General features: G+C 44.1%; 1 long non-coding RNA gene across 1 annotated transcript in view; it reads right to left on the bottom strand.

Moving 5' to 3' along the window:
• The window catches only part of LOC125439990, a 40,796-nt gene that overhangs the window by 4,450 nt on the left and 13,326 nt on the right, over positions 1 to 23,020 (bottom strand). Inside the window, exons 3-4 of the long non-coding RNA XR_007245614.1 lie at positions 13,023 to 13,026; positions 5,982 to 6,002 (exon numbers count right to left, since the gene is read on the bottom strand). This is a non-coding gene — a long non-coding RNA (uncharacterized LOC125439990). The remainder of the gene's footprint in view (positions 1 to 5,981; positions 6,003 to 13,022; positions 13,027 to 23,020) is intronic.

The raw sequence follows: 23,020 nt of genomic DNA, 5'->3' as shown, positions 1-23,020 counted from the left end.
GGAAGAGGGAGGAACTGGTGAGACGGAAATGGGAGGGAAAACTTGTGCGGACCATACCTTTCCAACAGCGGCGTCTATCAGAAATCCTTTCCCTCAGAAAGTTTCACAAATGTCTCCCGAGTCACAGCAAAGAAGATCCATAATGAGGCAGTGGTATGCTGGCTAGAAGGAGCAGCAAGTGTGGAAGTTGGATCTTGGCTGAATGTTTTCCCGGGTAATTGAACAACTGCTGTGGTTTCCTCCGGTGTTTTGCAACCCATCAATCCCTGATTCACTGAGGCGTGATCTCATTTTTCCTCGGGTCTTGACGGTCATTGGGTTTACATGCGGTAACACTGTTCGCCATTTGCTTTATGTCACCCTCTCAAGGTTGAATTCCTGCTTTGGGAAAAATCAAATTTTTCTAGGATTGGTTACTTCATGCTTGACAAAATGTGGTTCTTCCTTCCGAAAGTGTATCCATCGCTACTGTATTTGCTATGGGGGAATGGGCATGGGTCAGGATTCAGTTCTCTTGGGTTGGAGTCCGGGACTGCTACACCCTCCAGCGTCCTTTCAAAATGAGCCTCTATTGATGGAGGATGATTCCGCACAGGCGTAAAATAGGTTCGACCCAGATCCCTGAGAAGGGTACTAACCTAGGTCGAAGCCATTGTTGTTCCCCACTGCAACCAGCTTGATCCCAGCTCGGAGGGCGGAATCATACTGTGCCTCTTCGCCACTCCGTTCCGAATGGCTACTGACGCATGCTGAGAGTAGCACGCAGCAAAAGGTGGTCAAGGTAAATGGGGAAACGACCTAAGTCTACTTTTTCAGCACATTTTTTGGGCTGAAAAAAGCCCTCTCGACTTGTACGCAAGTGAACGGGTGGTGAGCGAAAAAAGGCTGGGAACTGAGGGTGTTTCTCTGCACCTGCTCCCTGCTATGTGGACGCAAAGGCAGGTCCCAGGTAAGCCTTGGGCTGTTGCTTCGCTGCACTACAGGTGACCAGTAGCTTCATTCACAGTGAATATTCAGTAAATAAGTGTGAATATTAAATATTACATTTATACGTTACAGAATTTTTGTTCAGGCCAGGAAGCTCCATGAACGCTAGGGAGCCATACTCATTTGGGAAATCCGCACCATTGGAGCCCATGTGGCAGGAATCCCACACACACAGGGTGCCCTGGGGTGCAGCCACTGCCAGCACTTTTCTCGGCCCCCACCCAGTGTTTTTGGAAAGCAGGTGGGACTTCTGTCCAGCTGAGCTTGCAGACCTGCAAAAAAGACTTGCTTTGGGGCAGCGGCTGCCATCACCACGCAAGCATCTTCACTGTGTAATGATAAGCTATCCCTGTTGAAGGAGGACCTGTAGGGACTTTTTAAAAGGGGGATCTTGTTGAGCATCTTCCCTATGAAACTCTGAAGAGATACAGTCTGTGAGAGTTATATATTCCACTTCAGAACTTTTAAAGTTATTGTTGATACCAGACTGTTTTTCTTTGAAATAAATATTCAAAAACATTTTGTATTGACATCTATTTTTATTTTTGAAATTTACCAGTAGCTCTGCATTTCCCACCCTAGTCTTATACTTGAGTCAATACGTTTTCCCAGTTTTTTGTGGTAAAATTAGGTGCCTTGACTTATATTCAGGTTGACTTATATATACAGTATATGTTCTCTGATAATCTGAACAAACAAACTTTTCCGAGCGCCATACATATTGTTATATATGCACATATAGTTGTTTAAACACTATAAATCAATGCTAGGATATAGCTGTGTTCTCAAACACTAAATGAACAAGGAGTTAGATGCCCCCTTCCCAACTCTGGAAAATTTAATATTTTTTTAAATAAAGAAGAGAAGAGGAGTTTGGATTTATACCCTGCCTTTCTCTCCTGAAAGGAGATTAAAGGCAGTTTACAAACTCCTTCCCTTCCTCCTAGTCTCCTGCTGGCTAGAAAGAAAGTAAAGCTCAGAGTAAGGTAAGGGTAATTTTGCATGTAGTGAATTCATAAAGCAGTTTGTAACCAGTCTGTGACTCAGAGAAAGTAAATCTGCCTTGTAAACCTCAAGCTGTGTATGTATTTATTAGCTACCGTATATACTCGTGTATAAGCCCAGTTTTTCAGCCCTGTTTTAAGACTGAAAAATGCCCCCTCGTCTTATACACGAGTCCTGCTTACCAGCCGGCTCTTCAGGCCTCTGCCGAGGCTGGGGGCATGGCTGGGACGACCTCCCTGTGGCTGCACAAGCCGCTTATTGCTGCCCTCCTGCGAGGGTGAAGGGGAACCCTCGCTGGCTGGGCTTCCTCAAACCCTGGGAGGCAGAGGGAGCTCCTTATTTGGGCAGTGACTCCCCCTGATGTCATTGCCCAAATAAGGAGCTCCCTCCACCTCCCGGCTGGGTTTCAGAAAGCCAGCCTGCCTGGGCTTCCTCAAACCCAGCCGGGAGGTGGAGGGAGCTCCTTATTTGGGCAATGACATCAGGGGAAGTCACTGCCCAAATAAGGAGCTCCCTTTGCCTCCCGGCTTCCCACCTTCGGCTTATACAGGAGCCAATACGTTTCCCCAGGTGTTGGTAGTAAAATTAGGTGCCTCGGCTTATACATGAGTTTATACGGTATTTTCAGATGTCCTTTGAGCACATAATCTATTTTCACTTCAAGTGCTGTTATTTGTTTGTGTCCTATTACTATAGAAGAAGCAACTGCAAATCTAGAATCTATAGTCAATCTTGATGTGGACTCTGCATAGTTTTAATTCCTTGTTCTATTTTAGATACATTAAATCCGTCCCCCACCTATTCCAGGCCGTTCACTGGGGAGCAGGGGCGGGGAGAAAATTAAACCATAAACATTACAGGAATCACATAGAGCAATATAAAAGCAGAGAATAGAAATTAATCCATTTAAAAAACCCAACTCCCATCAGCTAAAAATATATTTCCACAGAATCCTAAAAGGCCACTAACAGCAGGGGCTTCCTATGGGGCTATGTCAGATACCTAGGGACTTCTTTTAATTAACGATTTATATTTTCAAAAGGTTCTCTACTGCAGACCCCTTGTTTTGAACTCGTAGCCCAAACTTAATAGTGACAAAATACCTTTGTAGGCTATTCAGACCGGATGTCGCAGTGGGGACCTGCTCACAGCAAGTTTGCAACGTTTTCCCCTAAAATCTAACAGACATCTATCAGTCTGTTCAGCTCAGGAAAATCCATTCTTTCTCCCTTTTATGTCTAGAAAAGCACTCCCAAAGAGAACCCAGCTACAAACCTGGAGCTCTTTGACTCAGTTGCCACCTACCATCTGCAATTGTTCTCTTTGGGCATGTAAACTGAGTTCTCTCAGCAGCAGGAGCAGCAGTGGCGTAGTGGTTAAGAGCAAGTGCATTCTAATCTGGAGGAACCGGGTTTGATTCCCCGCTCTGCCACCTGAGCTGTGGAGGCTTATCTGGGGAATTCAGATTAGCCTGTGCACTCCCACACACGCCAGCTGGGTGACCTTGGGCTAGTCACAGCTTCTCAGAGCTCTCTCAGCCCCACCCACCTCACAGGGTGTTTGTTGTAAGGGGGGAAGGGCAAGGAGTTTGTAAGCCCCTTTGAGGCTCCTACAGGAGAGAAGGGGGAGATATAAATCCAAACTCCTCCTCCTCCTCCTCTTCTTCTTCTTCTTGGGGGTCTGCAACCTGCGGCTCTCCAGATGTTCATGGACTACAAAACCCATGGGAATTGTAGTCCATGAACATCTGGAGAGCCGCAGATTGCAGACCCTAACTAATACCATAAACAATGCACACCAATGTAGCATTCTTTGCCCAGCCTTTCTGTATACTTTCTCATGCTGAGGATATTTTTTGTGGAAGATGGGATGCTGCTAGTTCAAATTGTCAAGCCAGTAGGACTCCACCACTTTTCCTCCTCATCCAAGCCCCCAGAACATCGGAGTGAACTAAAACTTTTAAGAAGTAGGTAATGGATCAGTTGAATGAATCAGAAGCCCAGCATCCTGCGTCTGAGTATGGTGTGTACCCGATGAACACTTCCCAAGCAATGTTCAAGTCTTATTGTTGAAGTCTTCTCAAAATTCTGTTGGAAATTAAGACTCAAAGGAGAATTTGCTACACTTTGAGTCCTTGGCAAGCTGATACGATACAATGGTAGAATCACAGAATAGAATCATAGAGTTGGAAGAGGCCACAAGGGCCATCAAGTCCAACCCCCTGCCATACAGGAACACACAATCAAAGCACTCCCGACATATGCTGATCCAGCCTTTGTTTAAAAACCTCCAAAGAAGGAGACTCCACCACTCCCCGAGGCAGTGAATTCCACTGTCAAACAGCCCTGGTGGTCAGGTAAATGCAGTGGTGGGATCCAAAAATTTTAGTAACAGGTTCCCATGGTGGTGGGATTCAAACTGCGGCGTAGCGCCAATGGGGCTGGGCAGGGCACGACGGGAGCATGGCCGGGCATTCCGGGGCAGGGCATTCCTGGGCAGGGCTGTGGCAAGGACGCAGCCATTGCGCCGGTCCTTGGCCGGGAAACGAATGCACACAGGCGCAGGCTGCCATGCACGCCGGTGCATTTCCTGCTAGACTGCTTCAAGTTCTGCACGCTACTGCTGAGAGGAGGGGTGTAACTAAGGCAAAAATCACGTGGCAAAATCACCCATTAGTAACCCCCTCTCGGCACACACAAATAATTAGTAACCTACTCTCGGGAACCTGTGAGAACCTGCTGGATCCCACCTCTGGTTAAATGACTGTTAATTTTAAACGGACACACCTTTCCTATTTGGATGTCAGCAAGCCATCATGATATACATTAAGGGTAAACAAGAATGGCTGGAATACAGTTTAAGAGACCTGGGTAATAGTTTTGTGATACATTAGGTTGGGAATGGAATGACAGTTCAGATGTGGTGTAATTGCTTATTTTTTAATTATGTATGGCTGGGTATGCTTTCAAAAAAAGGCCTCTCTAAAATGTAGATGAGGCTCAAATGCTACAAAAGCCATAGCTGATAACCCATCTATACTTTTCCATTCTGTCTTCCGTACATGCAGAATAATGCACTTTCAAGCCACTTTCAGTGCTCTTTGAAGCTGTGTGGAATAGCAAAATCCACTTGCAAACAGTTGTGAAAGTGGTTTGAAAACGCATTATTTTGCGTGTGCGGAAGGGGCCTTATTTTGGGGAACACCTAGCTTTATGAGTTCTTCGGGTTTTCTTTTTTGACCCAAAAAGGCATGGTGATATCTGGTGATATTTAAGCCTCAGCGGATATGTTTGACAAATAGCTGAATAAAATATGGTAGAAATGACCTTTATTGTTTCAAAATAACATTACGAGATTGTTGGGTCCAACTTATTAGGCTGATCTCAACATCTGTCCCTCTCCACTCTAGTTTATTGTCACAGCAGCCTGTGAAGTCGGCTAGACTGAGGGAGTGACAGAAGGTTAGGTCTTGCAACCTGGAGCTAATAAATGCGCTCTGAAGTATTGATCAGTAGTGTTTATTGAATAGGCATCGAAGTACCACACTCGGCAAAGCCAATTCTGACAAAGCTGGCATTCACAGTCCCCTTTATCCCCCATAGAGAACCCCCCTCTCATTTAGCTTTTATTGCTAAGGCACCCCAAGGTCGGTGACAGACAGCAAGAGAAAGCCACCTGGTTTCCTGCCCTACAAGATAACGGATGTAACAAAGTTCCCATGGGACAGAGGTACCAGGGGAAGCCTAGCTATCTACAAAGTGTGTGAAGCCATAAAGTAAAGGTCAAGGAAAGATGCACAGATGACAGTGGATACACCAAGAAGGCTGGTTACATGTATTTTCCTAGCATCAGCAATGTGTTATTTTAAGCAGTAGCACAGTTCTCAGAATATATCTCATAAGCATAAGCATAAGCATTTTATTGTCATTGTGCACGCACAACGAAATTTACAGCAGCATTCCTCGATGCACACAATTTCAGACTCATACATCATCATCCTCCACCCATCCCTACACAGCCCCAAATACATCAATATGAAGCAGCGGAGTTTAGCATAGCCACAGCTCTAGAGTAGAAGCTGTCTCTAAGCCTCTCTGTCCTAGTTCTGAGGGCCCTGTATCGTCTGCCGGATGGTAGCAGTTCAAAAAGAGAGTGTGCTGGATGAGACGGGTCCCTCAGAATATTTTGGGCTTTATTTAGGCTTCGGGCATTATAGATTTCTTCCAAGGAGGGGAGAGGGGTGATTGATATCTCAATCACCTAGCATCCCGTTGACACAGAATCAAGGTCATTTGGCAAGTTTTATGGCAAAGTGGGGATTCAAATCTGGATGTCCCCATTTCTAATTCTGCACTTTAACAAAAAAACAACAACACTGCCTCAGTGTTGGGAATATTTGAAGAAGTGAGAAATAAGCCAATATTATTGTACAGTTATCCAAAAGATTGGTTGGATGTTGGGGGGGGGGCACAATTTCTGCACTTTCCCTGGGCATCATTTTCTGAAGCTAGGCCCCTGCTCCCCATTTCCTTTGTGTCCAAAGGGGGAATTCATTTAAATACAGCTGCTTCCCTCATAGGAGGATGTTTAGCTTGGAACCTCCTAACATTTTGTGGTTGGACCCAGAGGTGGGATCCAGCAGGTTCTCACAGGTTCCCGAGAGTAGGTTACTAATTATTTGTGTGTGCCGAGAGCGGGTTACTAACTGGTGATTTTGCCTTAGTTACACCCCTCCTCCGCTCCTCAGCAGTAGCATACAGAACTTGAAGCAGTCTAGCAGGAGGTGCACCGGCTTTTGTAGCATTTGAGCATCATCTGCATTTTAGAGAGGCCTTTTTTTGAACGCATACCCAGCCGTACATAATTTAAAAATAAGCAATTATACCACATCTGAACTGTCATTCTATTCCCAACCTAATGCATCATAAAACTACTACCCAGGTCTCTTAAACTGTATTTCAGCCATTTTTGTTTACCCTTAATGTATATCATGATGGCTTGCTGACATCCAAATAGGAAAGGTGTGTCCGTTTGAAATTAACAGTAATTTACCCAGAGGTGGGATCCAGCCGGTTCTCACAGGTTCCCGAGAGTAGGTTACTAATTATTTGTGTGTGCCGAGAGGGGGTTACTAATGGGTGACTTTGCCACGTGATTTTTGCCTTAGTTACGCCCCCCCTCTCAGCAGTAGTGCGCAGAACTTGAAGCGGTCTAGCAGGAGGTGCACCGGCGTGCGTGGCAGCCTGAGCCTGTGTGCATTCGTTTCCCGCCCAAGGACTGGCGCAGCGGCTGCATCCTTGCCACAACCCTGCCCAGGAATGCCCCACCCTGGAATGCCCGGCCATGCCCCCATCATGCCCTGCCCAGCCCCATTGGCGCTACGCCGCAGTTTGAATCCCACCACCATGGGAATCTGTTACTAAATTTTTTGGATCCCACCACTGGTTGGACCTCATGGCAACCATTTTGTTGTGACTCGCAGTTCCTGTTCTCAAAATTTCAGAAGTGTCCTCAGGTTCAACAAAGCGGTGGACATCTGTTTCAGAGCATGCATTTCACAACCATGAAAGGCCAACTAACATAGCCTCTTGTATAATATTCAAATGTTGTATATTCCGATTTCATGTTCTTTTTAGTAAGGAAGACAATCTATTTTGTTTATATTTAATAGGATTTGGGAGTGCTGTTATCTTGCCGTCTGACTTAAATGGAATGTATCCTCAGAACTTTATTGCCGTATTCATGCTGTGCTAATTGATGTTTAGGATTTTTTTTAAAAAAAAAAAAGGTTTCTGTTCGTCCTTCACAACTCGACGAGCTGTAAATTTTGAAGTAATTGAACCGCCTACATTCTGGTCTGTAGGTGATATGAGCCATACTTTTGTATTAGTGTTTAATTAACTTGCAAATATTATGCTAAAATGGGGAAATGCTGGCCAAACAATGAGTAGCTGGATGTAACGATGCAAGGCCAGTAAATTAAAAGGGTCAAGCAGTCGTCTGGAGGAAACGGCATTCAGATCCTGCTAAGTAATTAAACTATGACTTTTCTCCCCTCCCAAAAGATTTAATTGAATCTTGAACCATTTTCGAGCTTACCCCCAGCTTTTGTCTGTAACAGTGGAGACGAATAGGCTCTGATTTGCATTAGAGTTGTTAACTCTGGGTTGGGACATTCCTGAAAATTGCGGGGGGAGGGAGGGGGCTGGAGAAGGCAGGGTTCAGCCAAAATGTTCAGTGAAATTTCGATCAACCTTCAATGCACGTTTCAGGACAGGGCCAACCAGGAGTTCTTGCACATTTAAATCGCGTTGGATGTAATTTAATTTGCTAACTGTTGTAGTCAGTGAACTCTACTGTTAGTTCTGTCTGTCATTTTGGGGTGGCTAAATTTATCTTTCTAGGTTAAGCGTTTTAAAGTAGGAAATGCAATTGAGCCAACGCAGGCTTCATCGAAACCGTTGGGAATTATGTGATTTATTAGATTAATCAGATGCGGTTATTATTATCACAGCTCCCGTGTTTTTTTCAGCCCCAAGAATGTGAAACAACCTGATTTTGAAAAATCCTTAACCTAAATAATCAAAAAGGGACTTTTGGCACTTACTTTGAGATACATGAAAGGACAGCCAGTTCTGAGGATGTTGATTGTAAATAACATGCCCCTCCATCAGGTTGCATTTGATTTCAAATTTCTGAATGATCTGAAAATGCTCACAGCCGGGTTCTAGTCTGGTTTTCTGCCATCTTGCCATATATTCATGTCACCAATTAAAAGCCTTGTATGGAAAGGATTGTTGCTGGCAAAAAAAGCAACATTTTCTTATCATTAGACCATATTAAATTGAATAATATGTGTTAACCAGGGTTTGTACAGCCCCATTCAACCCTCAAATTAGACCTGAAAAGTTCTTAGCCTCAACCAGTTCTGGTAGAAATAACTGTCTGAATTTTGGCCTTCATTTTGCAAGAAAACCTCTGTTAAAAGATATTTGAATCAGGTCAGAATTTACTCAGCCCTTGGGATTGTAATGCATTAAGTGACAACAACAACAAGTCTTTATTGGCATACAAAACAGGAAAAAATTTCAGAGTAAAACAAGAAGAAGAAGAGTTTGGATTTATATCCCCCCCTTTCTCTCCCGCAGGAGACTCAAAGGGGCTGACAATCTCCTTGCCCTTCCCCCACCCTCACAACAAACACCCTGTGAGGTAGGTGGGGCTGAGAGAGCTCCAAGAAGCTGTGACTAGCCCAAGGTCACCCAGCTGGCGTGTGTGGGAGTGGACAGGCTAATCTGAATTCCCCAGATAAGCCTCCACAGCTCAGGCGGCAGAGCTGGGAATCAAACCCGGTTCCTCCAGATTAGATACACGAGCTCTTAATCTCCTATGCCACTGCTGCACAGTTAAAATTACTAATTTCCAGTATAAAATTTGCAACAGTCTCACAAAAGAGCACATCAGAGCTGTTCAGGAGGTTGGGTATCTTGTAACACTCTTGCCACTGGGAACATTGCAAGAAAATAGAATTCATATATTTCAGGCGTCTCTTATCATATTTAGAGCATACAAACAGAGAATGGTCAAGTGTTTCAGCCGTAATCAGATCACAAGAACAAACCCTTTTGGAACGTTCTATATTCTTAAATCTTCCCTCCAGGAGAGCTGATGGCAACACATTACATCTTGCAGTGGCCATTACATCTTGCAGTAGCCATTACTTAATGCATTAAGTAATAATTGGATCAGAACTTTTTGCTGATATTTTCCTGGTTTCATTACTAGTGGTCTGTGAAATTGGAAATGATGATAGTTTATACCTTTGTATTGATTAACTACAACGAGCTAACTTAAAAGACTGAGTCTAAATAGCAATCCCTTCCTCATTTCAAAGCTGCATCAGATGGATTATGAGTAAGGTGACCAGATTGTCACCTTTGTTAACTAGGATGGGGGTAGGCGGCCGCGCGTGCATGCGCGCGCATGTGCATGCATGCGCAGGAGCGCACAGCCTTCTGGGGCTTGCCGTTTCCCGCCCTGTGACAGGGCAAGCCCCAGAAGGCCGTGCTCCTGCGGCCGCACGCATGGGAGGCTGCCGCACTGCCTTGCGCCCCAGAAGGCAGTGCGGCAGCCTCCCAAAAATCGGGACAATTTAAATAACCCGCAGGACGTGGGACAAGTTGTTTGAAGGCGGGACTGTCCCGCCAAAAGCGGGACGTCTGGTCAGCCTGATTATGAGGGAATCATTGCTTTAGATCTGGCACATCTCTAGAGATTTGAGTCTTGAAGGGTCTGTACCCAGATGTTACTCATCAATAGTCCAATATTTAAAAACAGACAATCTGAGAAAAGTCACTTGATATCTTCACACAATCTCCACGTATGGTTCATCCAGATTTGATAAAGTCATATACATACTGATGCTTCATCTGAAAGTTTGGGACAGGGTTCCATCAATAGTTTCTAAACATGTGAAGTGTTATAGATTGTGGTTTCCAAAAGTGATTTAATTGGTATTAATGGAAGTTTTAAGTTTTTAGCCCTGAAAAGACCGCTGGGGATTGATTATGTTATATATCAGTACAGTACAGTACAGTAAACCTTTATTAGGCATAAATAATTCTGCATATATCATGTTCGTATCATAAACAACAATACAACGAGGAATCCAACACACTAAGTTAGGACAAATTATACACAAACTTTCTGGAGACCTATTGTGATATCCATATGTTAATCAAAACAGATTTGAACGACTTCTCATGTTTACCACAATGACTTGAGCCTCAGACATTAAATCAATGTAATTTAGATGAATTGATACATCGAGGGACACATTTTAATACCGTCTTTGAGATATTACTTCCACTAGATATGTAGCAACCCTAAAGGTTATCTCAGAAGATGCATCACTAAGTAAATACTTCACTGCATAAGCCGAAGGCAAATTTGTTTTAGCTTTAATAATTTCGGGGTTACATAGTGACTACGTAATGCAGAGTGTTATATATCATTATTCAAAGACAATAACAGATTGACATATATTCTTTCCCCAGCTGATTCAAACGGCGACCTTTAATTTTTTGAGTAAAAACCTGGAAAAATAAATTTGAATTCTGATATGCTTTCATACATGTCTCATCACACACATCAGATTTAAGTAGATATCTGTGTCTATTGTGAATACCGTTCTGAAATCTGCGTGGATTCAAACATGACCTAGACTTTTAAACTTTGCCATTCCTTTTGATACAAGGGTTCCGTGAGAACTGTTAGACATCAAAAAGTCTTCCGTTCTAGATATTCTTTTTATTGTGTCACTCCTGAACATATTATAATCTGATAGTGAATGAATAGAGATGAGCCTTATATTCCTCATAATAGCTATGTGAAAACAGCAGGAAGAAACATTTTGAATGCTTCATGCTTCAGAATCATTTTACTTCAATTGTTTGACTTTTCCCTTCGGGGTAGATTTTTCAAATAAAGAAGTTTCACTCTGAGTGATTCAACAGGAAATGTTGAAGTGACTAACCATTTCGATATTAGCAAAAGGTGTAACTAAATCTTGATTATTTCACAGTTCATGATGGAGAGAATGAAGGACAGATATGTCACACTTACTGCCAATAGATTTAATGATATTATAAGTGGTCTATGCCATTTGAAGTAATACCAGAAACTTTTTAACTCACCTTAAAGTTACAGCAAATTTGTTTCTAGGCAGATTCACACATCGATGCCACTGAAATGCAGGCTATTAGTCAAAGGAAACATGGAAGACAGAAGGAAAAGGCTTGTAATTTTTGGAAACCTCGGTGTACTCCCTCTCTGATCTCTGTAAACTGATCAATAAAAAATTCATTATTTTCTGTGGATATTGTGTAACGTTAGCTGCTCCTTGACCTTAAAGTTGGCATCAAGTGTAATCACTTAGATATAACATTTTTTTCAAAATGTGTACTTTATCTATTTGAAAGTGCAAACTGAGATTAACAGTTAGCATTAAACCAAGCTCTCTAGATAATGACTGAAGTACAGTTACCAGTTCCAAACAGGGTTTCCTGAATAGTTGTCACATGAGAGTTTGGTTAAGTTGCTACCTGAGTTTATTTGTGGGTATCAGCAGGAGGATCTCAATTGCTTTAAGAACTATATCTGTGGATCGTTTGGGCCTGTGGAACTTTTGTACAGAACTACATCTGTGAAGCTATTGAAGAAGAGGGAGGCATTGGCCCATTCCACACCACACACACACAAACATGGTATATAAGAGACTATCACCATATGGTTGGTTTTTTGACATGGAACTATAATGGTTGACAAAATAAAGCAGCTTCCTGCTAACACCTGTAAAAACTGTCCTAGGTTTATGGACCTCATTAGATTACAAATTATCCAGGGCCTTCCTACCATAAAATGAAAGTCAACAGAGGTATCGGTAGAAGAGTTGTCTTCATTTTTTATTTTTTGTTGAACGAGACTCAAAGGCTACATGTGTAATAACAGGGAAGAAAAAGAGTTCAGCAGACACCACCCAAAATTCCAGCTGGAATTCCACACAGCTTTTTCCACCAAACATTTGGAAGTACTGGTAATTTTATTTATTTTTTCATGCTGGTGGGGGATGATGGGAACTGTAGTCCATAACTTCTGGAGGGCCACAAGTTTGACACCTGTACTCTATGGGAATGGCACCACAGTCAGCCGTCTGGCATCTTGAATGGGGCTACCCATTTTTTGGTTTCTTAATGTTCTGCCTGCTGATCTGCTTTTGGGTCACAAAGGGTCACAAATTTTACAGGTGCCCTTTTCCTAGGACATTTCTGGTACAGACCCAAAAGAAGATACTAATACCTAGGATCAATCTAAAGCCTGGAGTTCTTTTGCTTTTACAACAGGTTACTAGACTATGGAAATCAGGTCTTCTGGAGAAAATGGCAGTTTTGGAGGGTGGAATCTATAACAGCACATCTTCACTGATCTCTTTCTTCTGTCCAGTCACTGCCCCCCTTATCTCTAGATAAAACCAAGCTGGAGTTGGCAGTGCTATATGACAGAAAACAAACAAACAATGCCGGATCAAGGACAATCTCATGCAGTCAGTGAAATCAGAAAGTAGACATGGTAAGATATATGGGGATCACAGTTGTGAATTTGGCCTTCCAATCCATCTTGCAGAAAATCAGATAAAATCTGGGCTCTGAACAAATTGTTTTTGACCTAAGGTGACAATTAAAATGGCTTGACTGATTGCCTGTAAATATTTCTATCTTGTTTTAGGCATTTTGAACAAGATGTCAGAACAAAAATGTTTGTCAAAGAGCTGCACAAAGATGGCCAGGATAAAGGTCAACAAAAAAAGTATATGTTTAATTTAATATTGTTTTGTGAAGGTTTAGTAGTCTTCATGGTGTACGAAGCTAAAAACAAATAGGAAAGGACTGTCACACAAACAACATATTGTCTTTTATCAAAGAAAGATAAAAGCCTGCCGTAGCTTTCTTTTTAGTTCTTGGCAGTTCTTTCGAGTTTTTCATTGAACTGTTCTTCATTATTGTGATGTTTTTGCAAAACAGAATACTTCTTGGCAGTCATGAAGATTTTTGCACACTCTGAGAAACCCTATCTGTTCTCCCTTAGATGTGAAATAGCAGAGATGCCACTGGCTATGTTATCACAAACACAGCAATAATACTCCAATAAAGGAAATCATTTTGAATCTAGGAATAAAAAGTTGGCTTCCCAAAATATGGAATGTGTGCTTTTCTTATCCCATATTTTCTAAGTTCTCAGCAGCTGTTAAAGGATTCTTTCATGGTTGGTGGGAAGGCTGTTACCTTGGTCAATGTTCTGAGATTTCTGGAAGCATCTGTATGAGTTGAGAGAGGACAGGTCTTCCGTTACAGCAGGATGTAGCTTTGGGCAAATCCTAGAGCATCAGCATAATGTGGTGACACCTCTTCTTGTTTTGCACTGAAAGTGACATGTCACATCACTCCAATGCCAGCACAACTGTCCCCCGTCCCCAGGATCTCCCAGAGGGCCTGTGATCTCCCAGTGGGCTGCCAGCTACAGTTATCAACACTAGTCTGACTAGTATTGAAAATAGGTCACCTCTGTGGTATCCTCTGGGCTATAGCATGCACTCAGGCACTGGTTCATCAGTCCATTCAGACTGCCAAAGCAACAGTTATTTATTTGCATGGAGAGCAGCTCTTACAACCATCAGCTTTTACTAACATGCAAGAACTGGGAAATGAAACCAAGAATTCCACCTAATGAGGCCAAACTAAATCACACAAATAATAAGGGATGAGCAGGCTGTTCTGTTACATACATATATACGCCATGAATATAGCACAGCCCCTTCTGTTCTTGCACATTGATGACTTCCTGGTCTGTATAAAGTTGCCCATCATTGTTTCTGTCAATGATCTACAGCATTACCTCAAAATGTCAATTTCTGGGCCATTCTGGAACTGACATCATATGATTGGTGTGACCCCAAAGGTAGGTTTCCATCATCTGCTATCTCTTCTAGAAACATAGAGCAGGGGCCTAGGATTGCCAGATCTCCCAAGTGGTAGCAGGATTTTTTAAAAATAGCCATTGGCATTGTGCCTATCATCATTTCCAGAGAAAAACAGGAAGTGACATCATGTTGCTCTAGGAATCACCAGAAAGTCCATGGTTTCACTGTAATGGTTCTGGTGATTACTAGGGCATTGTGACATCACTCCTGTTTTTCCCTAGAAAAGATGTCACACTGCATGTGACACTGGCACATCTGGTGCCCTTCTGCTTGTTGGCTGGCAAGACCTCATGTGCTACATTGGGGAACACAGGTGAGAAGAGCCACAAGTGACCTGTCAAGGAGTCACTCATGGCTCCTGAGCCACTGAGTAAGTTGTCATTGCTGCTCATTTTCCTACTCCTTGTCAGGTCTGTTTGTTTGCTTTTGTTTTGTGCTGACCATCCAGCTTGATGAAAAATTCTGGGATACGATTTTGTTAATCCTAAGAAAAATTATATGGTGTTGTGGGGTGCTGTGTGGTTTCCAGGCTGTATGGCCGTGTTCTAGCAGCATTCTCTCCTGACGTTTCGCCTGCATCTGTGGCTGGCATCTTCAGAGGGTCTATATGGTGTTGTTCTTTGGGAATTTGTCAGTAGATCAACCTACAGTCTTTGAAATTTTTAGTATGGTCATTTATGCACTTGTGGTTTGCCCTGCAGCGAGGATATATTCCTTTCCGGTCAGATTCTTGGTTGCTCACACATTTTCCCCCTTCTTGAACTCACTGTGCCACAGATCAAAGAAGCCCTGCAGTTTTTTGAAACCTGGCAAAATGCAAATCCACCCCCATCTCAGAGAAAGTGAAGGGAATTAGCATGTGTTTTGCTTTCTTTGGGTTTCCGAGTTTCTCCCAGCTTTCCACACTCACACAACAGCAGTCCCTCCCGATGTAGATAGGACAAGGAAATGGAGGGTGGGCAAAAGGGCAGATTAGCTCAGCTCCATTCACATCCCAGCAGAAGAAAAACAGTTGAAAGCCCTACTGCAAAGCACACACTTTGAGGTAAACGCTGCATGCATAAATAGCCTATGACAACCCAGTAATCAATGTGATTTGAAAGAGAGTACCAAAGGAGTCTCTCTTCACTGTGGTAGCTGAGGAAAAGGCTATGGAGGCCTTATTTTAAAATACTGAAGGCCGAGCTCTTCAGCTAAAGCCATGGGGCTTTCCAGAACTGTGGCTTCTGCTCACAGTAGTTTGTTGCTCTTATCAGATTTGGGAGGGAAGTTGGCAGGGGCTGTAATTGTTTGCCAATTCACATTTTCCGTGCTTTAATTTAATGTCGCTTTATTTCTCTCACCGCAGCAAACCTCCTGAATGCTACCCATCTCGGGCTTTGATTGTGTAACTAATTTAGTATGAATGTGGCATGCAAATAATGCATTGCTAGTACCACAATTTAGAGTGGTAGAAGTCTGCCTGCACAGTATATGGGGAAGGGGGGGCGGGGTAGAGAGAGAGAGACAGAGAGACAGAGAGACAAAACAAAATAATGACTTCTTTTTTTCCTGTAAATTTTAACACTTGGCTTGATGGCTGTTGGGTCTGCAGGCAAAACGCACTGAAGAGATGATACTGCATCTCTACAGGGTATCTTGACTGTAATGGTACCACATATGACTTTCTTGAGGCCAGGGAGTAGGTTGCTGACAACAGTAATCACCCTACATCTCTTTTCTCCCTTCTATGGTGTAGAAATCCCATTTCTCCTGCTGTTAATGTTGTGGGCCTGGTCACGGCATTGCAACGAATTGTTGCTAATGAAGGAACGTTAATGAATGCCTCATATTTTTCATCTTGCTAAATATGTTTCAGTTTAGAAGGAAAGAAAAAGATGTGCAAGACGAGTTTGCTTCTGGCCATTTGGAGCGAAGGGTTTTGCTTTTGAATCATAGATCATAGAGCCGTGGGACTGACTGCATAGTTGAGCTCTGTGGTTTTTTTTGCTGTTCTGCCATTTTATTTATTTATTTATTTATCAAATTTATAAACCGCCCACCCCCGAAGGGCTCTGGGCGGTATACACTGGGCCAAACATACAATGGCCAAACCAACAATACGCCAACTAAAATAAATTAGAGCAAGTTAAAACAATTTACAAAATTCATAAAACTAGCAGCATCAGTACAATATACATAACAATAAGTATAAAATTGTGTGGCGCCCGATCCCAAAACCGAGCAGGGGTAGCAGTGTCAAAGATGTTATATTGGGCGTGCCGATCATTGGCACGCAACATAGGGGCATCCCAGAGGGGGGGTCCGCGACTGGCCTCACCAAAAGCCCGGTGGAACAAAACCATTTTACAGGCCCCGCAGAATTCTCCAAGGTCCCGCAGGGCCCGCACATCTGATGGAAGGGTGTTCCACCAGGCAGGGGCCAGGGCCGTAAAAGCCCTGGCCCGGGTAGAGGCCAGTCGCATCATGGAGGGGCCAGGGACCACCAGTAAATTGGCCCCTGCCGACCGTAGAGGCCTACTTGGGACATATGGGGTGAGACGGTGCACGCGTGTGTGTTAAGTGCTATCAAGTCCTTTCCAATGCACGGCAACCCTACGAATCAATGGGCTCCAGCCTGAAAATTCTATTTGTTGCAAAATTCTAGGCTATTCATCATACTAGGTTGAAGTTTGGCATGAAGAATCTACAAATGGGGGAAATATCCCATCTCTCCCCCTCAGCTCAGTGGCATTAACTCCTGCAACCACGCTCCACACCTCCGTGCCGATTTATGGCACAGCCATCACCAGCTGCCTGGTTTTTGTATGCCTGCCTTCTTCTAGTCTACCTTCACCTGTCTGGTTTTCGCAGTGGTGTCGACAGTTCCCATTCCTCCTCAATCAAGTGCAGCATCCCCTCTACCTCCAGCTTCCTGCCTCATGCAGTAGCAACAGGTGGGGCAGAATATCTCCCATTCCTCCTTCCCTGCGCACATCCCTCAAAATGGCAGCCAAAATGGTCATTCCGTGGCTAACTCCACCTCTTGTGGCAGCCATTATGTGGTTGGCTCCATATTGTGCAGTATCCACTTTGTGGTTGTGCCCCCCTCATCTTGTGTCAGAATTCCAAGACCAAAAAGGGTTAGGGAACCCTGTCCTAGAGCATCACAGCGGGAAGGGTGCCACATCCAAGTCTTCTCCTGAATGTGATATTGAAACACCAGTGCTTTTTGTCCCCCCGCCCCCATTTCTTCAAGATTGAAAGTTCAGCAGAGCAAGGGCAAACAATGAAGGAGAAGACGACTTGGGGATTTTTTTTACTCTGCCTTTCTCTACCTTTGAGGTGGGTGCATGGCAGATCTCTGAGGGGACCCTGGGAGCAATCACAGGCCATTTCCACATGGCCACGCTGGGGGTTGGGTTGGCGTACATGACTTTCGCACGAACGGTCCCGGTTTCGGTGGGGAAGACGGCACAGCCTCCTTGCAGGTTGCACCGTCCCCCAAACGCCTTACCATGTCCTCTGGCCTCCGGCACATCGCACAGGCCAGGGGACACACACCCCTGCCCTGCGCGACAGCTCGGAAGTTGCAGGGCAGGGGGGCGTGTCCCCTGGCCTGTGCGACATGCCAGAGGCCGGAGGACACGGTAAGGCATTTGGGAAAGGGGGGGAATGGCGCCTTCCAGCCGCTGCCATTCGCACGGCAGCAGTTGGAAGCCGTTGTTTCCCAAAAACCTCGCTCAGGGAGTGAGGTTGGGAAACAGCGGCTTTGCGCTGCTGGGGGGGGAACGAGAGAGGCACGGCTGCGATGCAGCTGCACCCCCCATGCGAACAGCTCCCTCGGGATGGCGGTTTTGCTGTCCCTGGGGCGCTGTTATTGGCCCGTGCGGAAAGGGCCACAGAGAAAGCCCTCTCACGTGCTTTCACCCCCATCATCTTGTGAGGGGAGGTACCACTAGAAGTTCCTCCCCTGTCATCTCAGTGCCTGGACAGGTACATGCGGGTGCAGGCGTTCCTCCAAGTATTGCTTTATGAGATTGGTGGTTGTAAACTTTCAGTGGTGTAGTTCCTCTTTTGTTAATGTCTTACTGCTCGTTCTATTTTAGTGTCTCAGCCATAACGTTTACATAAGACAACATAAGCACTTAAATCCACAAGGCCGATGATACCGAGAAGCAAAATAAGGAAGAACCATCAGCATGTTTAGTGTGCATTAAAATTAGAAAACTGGGGAGAAGGGAAGAGAGAAAATGGACATCTTCTGCCAGCATCATAAAAGAGTTAGAAAACATTTCCAACATCAGTGGTTTGTTAGCTGTTTCTTCCTCCTTCTACAGTAGATAAAAAGTGACAGTAGTCACTTGGATGTGATCCTGACACAACCAGATCTTACAATATTTATTATTTATTATTTATTTCTAATATTTCCAAGGTATGTAGTTGCCATTATTTATGGTGTATTGATTAAGAGCAGTGGACTCTAATTTGGAGAGCCAGGTTTGATTCCCCACTCCTCCACATGAACAATGGACTTTTACCCGGTGAACTGGATTTATTTCCCCACTCTAACACATGAGGCAGCTGGATGACCTTGGGCTAGTCACAGTTCTCTCTGAATTCTCTCAGCCCCACCTGCCTTACAAAGTGTCTATTCTGGGGAGAAGAAGGTTCTCAAAATATCTCACAAAAGTGAAAGAAACCTTAAATATGTAACAGTAAAACACGACTATTCACACCTTTAGAACAGCTTAGTGGATTTCAATTATCGAGTTATAACAGGGTAAAACATCAGACTTTAAAAGCCATTTTAAAAATAGCAGAAACAATAATTAAGAAGATACATAAGGCCAATATTATTATATTGGATTTCGTAGACCACCTCATCCCCAAAGGGAAGGAGTGAGAGGTGGCATGCAAGGGAGGGGAGGGAGGGGAGGGGACTGAGGGAGGGGTGGCATGCAGGGGAGGAAGGAGGCCCAGCATCCGGACATGGCCCACCCACCCTAGTGGAGGGGTGGCATGCAAGGGAAGGGGAGGGTGGGAGGGATGGCATGTAAGGGAGGGGAAGACGCCTACCAACACATTAAAATATAGAGGAACCATGTTGCGCCTGTTACTGTCCTGGCCCCCAGTAGCAATAGTTTAGGGAACATTTGGTTTTGCAGAAGAAAGGGGGAGGCAGAGAAGTTGCATTCAGCTGAAAGAAACCCCTTTGTTTTTGGGACCAAAGGCTGTGTTTTCCATTAGTGGAAGACACTGCCACTGGTGGAAAAAGAGAGTGAAGTTTTGTTACTGCCCTTTTCTCACACAGCCTCCACGTTGCCTCTGGGGTCCACCATTCCCCAGTGCCACCCTTTCAAAAAAACAGCAGGTTGGGAAATATGCTACCAAAAGAGCTGCTCCAACTAAGGTTGCCAAGTTCAGGTAAGGAAATTCCTGGAGATTTGGGGAATGGACTCTAGAAAGGGAGAAGTCTTGGAGGTGGGGAGAAAGCTCGGAAGGGATGTGCTGCTTTACAGCCTAACCTCCGGAGCTGCCATTGTCCTCCAGGCAAACTGTAGTCTGGAGCACTGGCATATTTAGAATGGGACAAGCCTGGCTGTGAGCCCCAGGCACTACCTGCCTGGAGTTCTCAAGCTACCCAAATCAGGAAGCAGCTACTCCTCGAGGGCTGGCCTATTCACAGTTAAGAAACAGTGGGTAGACCTGACTGCCAAGGAGTTCATCTTAACCATGGCTAGACCAGCCCTCTGGAGAGCTGGTTACTCAGGGTTGAAAATCACAGATAGTAATGGATAGACCTGACCTCCATGGTGGAGTCCATGGAGACCAGGTCTACCAACTCCTCTCTGGAGAACTGGTATACCCACAGTTGAAAGTAATAGTTCAGTTCTTCTTAAAGACTGGAGAGTTGATCTACCCATGGTTGAAAGCATGGAGAAAGCATGAAAGCATGGCTTCTGGAGGTCTGGTCTTCCAGGATGCGGAAGACCTGTTGGATTTGGGGAGGTGCAATTTCAGTGCTTGCCCTGGGTGCCATTTTCTGTAAATACGTCCCTTGTCTGGAGTCAGTTATAATTCCAGGAGAACTCCAGGCCCCACCTAAAGACTCTCAATCCAACACTCCACTCTTCTAGAACAGGGGTCTGCAACCTGCGGCTCTCCAGATGTTCATGAACTACAATTCCCATCAGCCCCTGTCAGCATGTCCAATTGGGAATTGATAGGAATTGTAGTTCATGAACATCTGGAGAGCCGCGATGTAGGACACTTGAGAACCTTAGCAGAACATTAGAAGAGGCGCCAGGCATGCCGGTGCATTCCGGGGCCTTCTGAAGCGCACACGCATCCCCAACCCCCGATCCCCCATGAGTCACGGGTCATGAACTGCCTGACTCGCGGTCACCAGGTGTCCCATACAAAGGGACAAAAGGGCTCCTGCCCTCAGGTGGGGATTAGACCTAGACACGGATTCTTCCTCCCGCACGTAGCAGCCTGAGTGAGATCATGCACTCCACATGATGATGATCTCCCGATCCTCCCGCTCTCCCGACCTCCCGTTCTCTCGCCTGCCCGACCCCTTTACACGCCCCCATTGAAACCCTAATAAAAGGTGTGAGGGGCGAGCACACGGCAGAGTTGCCAGGATCACGGGATCCCGCGCTTCCTGCTGCTGGCTCTCTCCACCAGATAAAATCTCCACGTCTCATCTCTTCCTTGGGGCCTCGTGGGTCAAGACTACACTGCAGGTTGCAGACCCCTGTTCTAGAACAATCAAGGCCTGGATTTGTTTTCAATTTTCGATCTTGAGCACATCCAAGAACATTAGTTATTTGTGTACATATTACAGAGTTTCTCAATGAACAGCCAGTCCTATATCCTAAATGGCTCTGTCCTTTTTTTAAAAAAAAATTTGTCTGTTACAAGTTCTCAAAAAAATTGAGGCTGTTATTCTCAGTGTTATCACTTATATACATTATGGCAAACATATATAAATATAGTTCATAACAGCTATAAGTTAGAAAGATGAATACAAACCTGTTCATAGGATGGCAGCCATTTCACTAAACCCATATAACCATAGTTCCTTGACAGAAATATTTCAGAAGAGTTTTCAATACAGAATTCACATGAAACTTCTATGTAAAAGGTCACAAAAACCTGCACTATGTATTAATTTGCCAAACAAACTTCTACAGGTAACAAAATTTACAGTATAGATTTATTCAGGTGTAGTCTTCAGTCTTACTGATAAACAAACTGCACTGGCATCTATCCTTCTATTTGTCAGTTTATAAATGGCACTTTTCCGCTACCAATAAATTATTTCAGTTTCTACAAATACCGCTGAGAGCCTATTTAGAAAAGTGGGGGGGAAATGAACTTCGCAAGTTAGTTCAGGCAATTCTCCATCAAAATCCCATGTTCATTTTTCCTCATCTCCTCAATTCACAGCAAAATTTAGCGATTAAAAAAAATACCTTCTAAAACACCCCTCATGCTGAAAATAAGAACTCCAGCTATTAAGAAACTGTAACTTGTGGGCTTGTGATATAATTATTTTATGAGCACATTGTAAGAACAACTTTCTCGGTTAGCAAGACCTGATTGATACTAAATATAACTGTTATTCATATTTTTTATTTTTTATTAATAACAAAGCAGGAAGCTGTCACCCCTTAGACGGCTGGCCTACAAACACTGAAAATTCAGTAATATTCAAAGATCTAACATAAAATATGTAATGGAGACAGGAACGGCAAATGAGTGAAAGATCCTTTCTATACCACCACCTTCCATATCTTTTGAAAGAGCCAACACAATATAAACCACAGGATCCTACCTGTCATTCCTGATCAAACTACCAGTATTCTAAAATATGGGTTTAAAGCACAGATGTCAAACTCGCAGCCCTCCAGATGTTATGGACTACAGTTCCCATCATCCTCTGCCAGCATGATACTGGCAGGGGATGGGTAAGAACTGTAATCCATAACATCCTAATTGCCGCGAAGACAACACAATATTTAAAAATATTAACCCAGCAGTCTGTATTTGACCCAGGCATAACCTGAATAGCCATATTTAGAAATCAAAAATACTACAACAACCAAAAATATATAAGATATAGATTCAGTGTTTGCAGTGAGTCTTCCCAGGCCATTGGTCCAGTGATTGAGGTTGTATAGGACTTTTATTTTTTAAAAAAATCCCATTGCTTAGAGTTGCCAACCTCCAAGTGGGCCTGGATGTCTCCTGGAATTACAACTGCTGTCCTCACTACAGAGATCAGTTCACCTGGAGAAAATGGCTGCTTTGAAGTGTGGACTTTATGCTATTTTTACCTGCTGAGGTCCCTCCCCTTCCCAAACCATCCCCTTCTCAGGCTCTACTCCAAGGTTTCTGAATTTCTCAACCCAGAGTTGGCAACCCTATAATTGTTAGAAGTTGAATTTCCACTAGCTGCAGTGGCGTAGCGCCAACGGGACGGGGAGGCACAACGCCCTGGCC

Source organism: Sphaerodactylus townsendi, linkage group LG10 (assembly GCF_021028975.2).
Source record: "Sphaerodactylus townsendi isolate TG3544 linkage group LG10, MPM_Stown_v2.3, whole genome shotgun sequence".
Taxonomy (NCBI): Eukaryota; Metazoa; Chordata; class Lepidosauria; order Squamata; family Sphaerodactylidae; genus Sphaerodactylus; species Sphaerodactylus townsendi.
Note: the sequence above shows the minus strand (reverse complement) of the source record. Positions and strands in the feature narration are given on the sequence as shown.